The sequence below is a fragment of the Triticum urartu genome, chromosome 3 (assembly GCF_003073215.2).
Source record: "Triticum urartu cultivar G1812 chromosome 3, Tu2.1, whole genome shotgun sequence".
In the NCBI taxonomy this organism is placed as follows: domain Eukaryota; kingdom Viridiplantae; phylum Streptophyta; class Magnoliopsida; order Poales; family Poaceae; genus Triticum; species Triticum urartu.
The window spans coordinates 743,302,312-743,310,560 of record NC_053024.1 but is presented as its reverse complement, the minus strand read 5'-3'; the positions used below and the strand labels follow the sequence as shown (position 1 = coordinate 743,310,560).

General features: G+C 44.5%; 1 long non-coding RNA gene across 1 annotated transcript; it reads left to right on the top strand.

The window, feature by feature from the left end:
* Positions 1-800: 800 nt before the first annotated feature.
* On the top strand, positions 801-6,588 carry LOC125546411. The gene is made up of 5 exons (XR_007300632.1): positions 801-1,805; positions 1,908-2,069; positions 2,291-5,125; positions 5,205-5,283; positions 5,393-6,588. It is a non-coding gene; the product is annotated as an uncharacterized LOC125546411 (long non-coding RNA).
* The last annotated feature ends 1,661 nt before the right edge of the window (positions 6,589-8,249 follow it).

Here is an 8,249-nt window from a genome sequence, read left to right as displayed (position 1 = left end):
AGCACTTTTACTTTCAACGACGCACTTTTACTCTCCAACAGTGAGAGCTAATAATGCTCGTAAATGATGATAAATAGTAATGCCTTTTTTGGCACCTGAACAAATTAAGTTTTTTTTTGCGTGAAATAGTGGTCTTTATATTCATGTCATAAGCAAATTATGTTTACCTTTTTTTTAAGTAAACTAGGCCTTTTTAGTTTCCTCCTCTCCACGGACACCAACCACATCACGAAACCCTTGTGATCCCCGTTGCGATGGCGGCCGAGCGCCAGGACGCGGCAAAGGCAGAGGCGCTCCTCTCCCGCTGGCTCTCCTTCCTTCCTCACCCACCTGTCTCCGCCGCTGCCCGCCTCTCCGCTCTCCATGACGCTGACACCGGCGCCGACCGCATCAGCCGCCTGCCCTACGCGCTTCTCCGCGAAGTCTTCTCCCGCCTCCCTGCCAAGGACGCGGCGCGCAAGGCCACGCTCTCCAGCTGCTGGCGCGGGCTCGTCCTCGCAGACGGCGACCTCATCCTCGCCTCTGCAGTATCCCTAGTGGGCTTCACCCCTGTCTCTTGGTAATTACGTGGTAGTTTCCTAGTAGCTTCTGGACATGCAAGTACGTGGTAGTAGATGTGCATGTTCCTGGTAGTTTCTTAGTGCATCAACAGGAAAGTGCTATGCACTTACGTGGTGGTAGTCAGCAAGGGCTGTGCATGTTCGTAGTAGTTTCCTAGTAGTCTCCTAGGAGTTTACTTTAGCTTGACCAGGTAGCCAATAAAAGAACATGTGCCCCATCGGTTGTAAGCAGGAGAAGTATAGTACGGGAGTATCTTCAAGTGAGTGTGTGTGTGTGCGCTTCACTCATGTCCAACTAGCTTGCACTAGCTGCAAATTAGTTCCTTTCCCCTACTTCTGTTTGATCCTCGGCTAGCTACGTTGTAGTTGGGCTAACAATTGGTATCGAAGCCCCAGGTTGCGGTAGCCATGGCCGGTGAACAAGGAAAGAAGCAACGCACCACCTCGGGTGGTTTCCAGTCGCAGCCATCACAGGACAGCTCCCAATCGCCGGCTCCGCGGGAGCAGCGAGGGCGCAGCCGGTCCAGGCGCGACAATAGTGGTGAGGTCGCGGTTAGGGAGAACGCGCGCGAGACCGTAGTCAGCGGTAGCGTACCCATCACCTTCCCAATGCTCACGCGCTCGAACTACAGCGAGTGGGTGTTGATCATGGAGTACAAACTCCAGCGGCGAGCCTTTGAGTTCCCATGGAGGACGATATAGTCGAGAGAAAGGAGGACAGGAATGTCGTGGCAGCGCTCATGCGCGCCATGTCCATGCGAGAGGCATAGAGCTCTTCAACTAATCCCCTCCCGACATCAGTAGCACTCTCCCCGACAACAACGTTCTCGGGGGCCTACAATTGGGAGGCGATGAAGACCCGGGTGTGGGGGAGCCACACCCTCGCAACCACGTCCCCTGAGACAATGGACAAGCCCATGCAAGTTGGTACGGCAAAAACGCATTTGGGGGAACACACTCCGTCCATGATGATGGCTACCATCGAGTCTGTGCAGAAGCACACGTCAACTTAGGTCGGCCACACCCTGACAACCAGGTTCTTAGGGTTTCTGCATGCCCGTGTGGGCGACACAACACTCTTCGTTTGCCTCAACATGAAGTCTGACAGGCCACTCCCCGACAAAGTTGTTTTCAGGGCCTGTCAACTAGGAGGCGATGAAGAGACTGTCATGGGGCGGCAAGGCCTCAAACGTGACTATGGCGACCTTCGGGGTCTCCCTTCTGAAACTGTTGGAAGTGGTGCAGGTACATTACTATAGTATTGCCTCTTTGTGATGGGTTCTTTCATATACCTTATCCCTTGTATTTATTCCTTCTTATCTCACTCCAGCCTATGGTTCTGGCCAGGACGGTGGAAGCTCATCGCACCCTTAGTGCAGGTGGAACATGATAGATCAGAGATGGCCGTCCGCACGTCTCAAGGGCATGTCTTAGTGCCGGAAAGTCACAACCAGTTCTCTGCATCTCCTTGCGAGGCCTTCAGCAGATACTTTCAAGTGTTAGCTGGAAGTAAGTCTTATTTTCAGAATTATTAAGATGGAGATTTGTTCTTTCTTTCTGTGGGATATCACTTCATTGATCTGGCCTATTTCACATGTTGCACTACATCGACTGAGAACAAGATCATTATTTTTATCCAGGGCTACGCAACTAAGAGTATTTACACACCGTTTTGTCTTTTTGAGTAAATTGGTCATGTCTAAAGTAGTGTGTTTATTTAACAAATGCAGGTGCAAACTTTCCTCAGGCATATTGGTTACCAAGCCCATTTGAGAAATTATTCAACCTATTTCATGGATCAGGCAAAATAATCCATTCACAAATGTATTTGGTCTGCTTTCAGTTCGTTGATTTTAACAAGCTTGGGAATATTTCCACCTTTGCTAAAAGGTTTGTTTCATTGGCAGCATCAATTGTGAATCCGTTCGTTGATGTTAACAACCTTGGGAATATTTCCTCCTTTGCTAAAAGGTTTGTTTCGTTGGCGGCATCAATTGTGAATCCAGTGCATAGCAAATTGAATATTTACATTTGTGTGCCCGCTAGACTTATGCACAACTTGCTGGTCTTACTTGATGTTTAATAATAGGGATGGTGAAATTGTAATTATTTGTTGTATGTGATCATTTTGCATCGTGCAAGAGCACTTGCATGCATTTCTGTCTAACATGACAAGAGACGTTATGCTACATGTAGGATAAAGAACTCATCTATATCTATAAGATTAGGTTATTTAGTACAATTCCTTGAAATGGTTTTTAATTAAATTTCCTATCACTCTATTGCCAAAATAGATGGGCGCTGCAACGCACGCGATCTATGATCTAGTTTAAATTGAAGGCGGACTAATTGCTAGCTTCCAATGCATCCGTGCATGTAAACATTGGCTCAAACAAACTCTTTTCCGCATGATTTCCTCACGACACCAGAAGGTTGTTCTGTAGACGCTTTACCATTCATCTAATGGTGTTGACTATTGAGTGACGTGGTGCTTCTTAACTACCTAGTTCTCATATATTTATTTAGAAAGGGAACATGTGTTAAAAATTGCTAACATTTTTCGAAAATGTGTATCTTTTAACAATATTTTAAATTATGAAAATTTCACTAAAAAGTAAAAAATTTCTAATTTGGAGCAATTTTTAAATTGCCATTTTCTTTTCAGAAATATTGAACAATTTTGAAAAACAATAAAGTTTTCAAAAAATTGATAATCTTTTTTTCATGTTCCAAATATTTTTCAAAACAGCAACAAAATTTTCGAATGCTGAACATTTTCTATAATTTATTTTTCTAAAATTCTGATTTTTGTTTTGAGAATTTTTAATTTATGAACTAAATTCTATAAGAAAATTAAATTTGGAAGTGAAAAAAGAGATAAGGGAAGGAGAATAAAAATATAAAAAAATACAGAAACCAAGAAAAATGGCCAGCCCATTATTGGTTGTCCTGTCCGAAGCATGGACTATTTGTCGCCCTGTGCGGGAAATAGAATTTTCACAGCTGCATGGGCAGAAAATAATTGGGCTGGCTTCGCTGGGCCACAGTGCACGGCCCATGTACGAAATTCTATAAAAGCCTTTTTTTCGAGAGCAACTAATTAACGAGTGCTCCTTCGGGAGCCTCGCAACGATCAGCGCTACTTGGCACGCTCCCAGCCGCCTGCCACGTGTCGCGCTCTGGACGCTCCCTCCGGGTTTTTTTTTTCATTTTTCCACACGCGTTTTCGGCTTTTTAAACTGTTTTTTTTCGACGTTTCGGTTTTCCACCGGTCTTCCTGAGCTTTTGGACCAATTTTTTTCCGAAAATTATTATTTTTCCATGAAAAAACGCTTTTTCTTTTTTTCCCTTTCGCGAGAGTCACGGTTTTTCTTCCGCGAGAGGCACGGTTTTGCTTCGCGAGAGTCACGGCCGTGCCTCTCGAAAACGAAAAAAAACATGCTTATTTTCTTCCGCGAAGGCACGGTTTTGCTTCCGAGAGAGGCACGGTTGTGCTTTTGCGAGAGTCACGGCCGTGCCTCTCGGAAACGAAAAAAATCGTGTTTTCTATTTTTTTTCCTTCCGTGAAAGGCACGGTTTTGCTTTCGCGAGAGGCACGGTTGTGCTTTCACGACAGGCATGGCCATACCTCTCAAAAATGGAAAAATAACGCGTTTTTTTTGTTTCTCGAAAGGCATGCTTGTGCTTTCGCGAGAGGCACGGCCGTGCCTCCTCGAAAACGAAAAAAACTTGTTTTTTACTTTTTTTTGTTTCCGCGAGAGGAACAATTTCGCTTCCACGAGAGGCATGGTTGTGATTTCACGAGAGGCACGGGCGTGCCTCTTTCGGCATGGGAAAAACCCGTGCTCCGGTTCGGTTTTTTCGTCTAGTTTTTTTCGTGAAAAAGAAGTTCGTCAAAACCTATCAACATCGGATATAGTTTTGAAGATCTCGATGCGAGGAATCCAACGGTGAAAACGGTTCGAGATTTAGACGCACAGTTAAAGAGATAAAACGTTTTGAACAAACGAATCTACGAAAAAAAGGAAAACTCCCAGGTTGCGACAAGTGGCGCACATGCAGCGTGCCGCTTTTCGCAACCTGGGGAGGTGGAAGTGATCTTTGCAATGAGTACTTCTTAACTAGTGATTTCGTTTTTTTTAGCAAACGAACGCATAAGAATTTTGTATCGCCTCGGATAGAAAATAAAATTTATTTCAGCGGTGAACGGATGAAACATTTGGCGAAACGCGAGGTGCTTTATTAGTAGGTATAGATATAGATATATCAAGTGCATATAATAATTCCGGACATATATTTATGCCTTGACAGTTGTTGTACTTCATAGTTACAATACCCTGTTCAGAGTATCCATACATTGCTGACACTAGTGAAAACAACTGCCTTATTGTCTGCTGGAGATCATTGGTTCCGGCTATATGCAGTTGTAGTGTTGTTATTTCAGTGTCTGAAGTCTGAACGCAATTATCAGGCTCCCTCTATTTGTATATATACCTATTATATTGATGCGTGCATTTGCACCGGCCAGCATGTGAAATCAGCTACAACATCAAAGAGCAGTCAAGGTGAGCAGGTGCCAAACTTTATCTTTATAATAAAATTTGTGATGTCCATTTTGGTTAGTGAAGTTTTCCCTTTTTGCAGGTCCAGCTTGTGAAAAGTGGTGACCGAAATGTCTTCCTTCCGCAGATGCTTTGCAAAAGTTTAGAGGAATCACATGCAGGTCTATTTGGCTGGAACTCACTATATGTCTATATACTCAGCACCATATTGCAGCTGCTAGCTCCATGACTCATCACCCAACTCTAGCTCACATTTGAAATAATTTGCAGCAACGCAAGGAAACCACCGGGATCACCAGGAAGCTCGCTCTCAAGCTATGGGAGCAGTCGGCGGGCGACATCGAGTGCCTCCGTTCAAACATCAAGCTGATGGTCTTCCTTAACTTCCGAGGGGATCTGTGCGAGCTGTTTGGCTGGAGAACTCGGAGACCGTTGGAGCTGTTAGGCCGAGCCATGTACTCTGAACTTGATAGCCAGGTATTTGGCTGAACCTGAAATTCAACGGAATCATCTTCAGAAAATTGCTGAAGCTGCTAGGAAAATTCAATGTTGTGGTAATATCTTGTCAGCAGTTGCTCTTCTGTTCATAGATTTTGTCTAGCTCTGTGGCGTCAGTTAAACTGTTTAAAGGAAACGGTGCTGTAGTTTAAGCAGATATAATTCACGTGTGTGTGTGTACTGTTGTCCTCAGGTTTCTCAATTTTTGTACTCCGAAGAGAAGTTAGAAGGAAAAAAGAAAAGGAACGACTACATTAGGAGAAGTCGAACCCACGGTCTTCTGATCCAAAGTCAGACGCGCTAATACACTTAACAGGATTCTTCTTCTTTTACAACATTATTAATCATTCATCCATGTATATACCCGCAACCTGTTTGCCCAGTTCGCTCAGCATCTCAGGGTATACTCTGAACCTATTCTGTTCTACATCAGCTTCTCTTTTGGTCAGTTTCCCTTCATCTTATTGATTGTTATCCGTTTGTTCATTCTTATCCTCACAATTTTTTGTAGCAACTTCCAGCCTTCACAGGTACGGCGCTGCTGTACCAGTTAGGGAAATCGTCGGAACCATTTTTTATGGACGGAGGGCCATATGTCTTGTCTGTGATTTTTTATTTTTTCTGCACAGAAGTTGTGTTCTTGCTTGCTGAGTGCACTTTCTTCAAACAAGACATATGCTGCCTTCTTTTTGGTAAATTTCCGCAGGAGCAACATGTTGAGGCTAAGATGCCTAGAGAACCAAAGATATTCTTGCCAAAACCTTCCAAGTGAAGGAAGAGGCATCCCTGGAAATTCTTTACTGGATTTTATAGGAGATATTAGCATGCTACTAGTCAATTTACCTTCTGCATCGCGATACCAATTCGAGGCTTAGTTGATAGTAACCTGTAACCAAGCTCTGCACGCTGCACCAACATGATGAATTACTTCACCGTCTTATGGCAAAAGTATATTCAGGAAGAAGCTTTGTTACTCATAATGATTCTCAAGGGGTTGTTTCTCCGGTTAATTGTTGTATATGTATGTGATCTGAATGTGAATATGTTACCTGTGGCACTCGTAGTTACTACTTTCTTAATGCAAATGAGGAGTTAGAAACAAACATCCTGGCTATTGAACAAACAAATATTTCTTCGCTAACTTTCTTATTACACAACCTACAATACTAGTATGACTTTTTTTCTTTCAAAATGACATACTAGTTGCTTCTCTGCCCTAACTCCTAACATCCATAATTCAGGGTACATCCTGCCAATATTCACTTAGCCACGATGACATGGTGGAAATGCAAGAGAACAGTCTGTCCGGCTCTAAAACAGTCTCCTTTATCGGTTACATAACGTAACTCTGCAATGAAAGAATCTCAGATAACTAAAAAAAACAAACCGGATAAGCAACCACATAAATATCAATAGGATGCGCTACTGCAGCCGGGAAAAGTAATCTAAATGACAGGCCAACGATGCCATAGAAATAAAATGAAGTTCAAATGTAGTACACAAAAACACGGACAAAACTCTAGCTTAATATTATTCACGATTCTAGTATCTAAAAATTACCGTGGGGGGCTCCCCTACTATTTAGAGATTAAAAAAAATATTCAAGATTCATCCATCCATCAAAGCAGGACCTAAGCTGTGCAAAAGAATGTGAGGAAATCTCAAGTCGCTACTACACCAAGACGGGAAACAAATAAGGCTAGCCAATTAACCTCTAAGGGCACGATCTCTCTACGGCTAACATCATGACCGCAACGATAATCCATCACTTCTTGCAACACCCCAGTCTCGACATCGGCGACATACATGTGTTGGCCATCACCCTTGATAAGCAAGGTGCCGTTCTTCTCTCCCAAGCACGTGTATCGTTGTTTAGTCTGTGGGGCTGTTTGGATCAGCGCCATGGAGCGCCCCTCCAAACAGTTGAGGTTGACTGTGCCTTGGTAGCTGTTTGGAAATTTTTTGTGCGCCCAGCCCTCGTCGCCTTCTCTAGTTCTATTTTTCTCCTGTTTTTTTGCGAGACGAAGGCGGCGAGAACATCCGTCAATTATTTGGCTCATCCCTGTTTGCTGTGGCCAGCTTTGGCGCAAACCAAACAGCCTCTTAGTCTTCTTCTGTTGAGTCTGTGGTTCTAGCCTGGTTATCAGAGGCCTCGCGCAATCCTCGTGCCATCTCCAGATCTCTAGTTGGCTTCCATCCAATTGCAGGCAGAGCAAGACGAGGCTGCCCTCGGCATCAACGCTAAGGTATGGCACGTCATAAGTATCGGGACGGACAAGGTCGCCCGGTTTGATGTTATGTAGCCTTGTAATGGAGAAGTGGTCGGTCCTGGCATCGACATCAAGCGTGTAGAACCCTGATCCACCTCCAAAGAACCAGTGCGCGGCACCGCCACACACGACAGCTTCGTGCTGCCTGAGCATGGCCCCGATACGGTCCTGATGCTCCACACCGATTAGGCGCATGTTCCATCCCCACTCACCAACCGATGAGATTGTGTAGAGACGGTAGTCCATAGACCTCCTTTCGATCATAATGATTAGCACCTTGAAGAAGGGCGGCTTGTCTTCGTCCTCCGAGCCCGAACAGTCCACGGCGGTCAGCATGGCATAGCCAACCAAGCAATCCG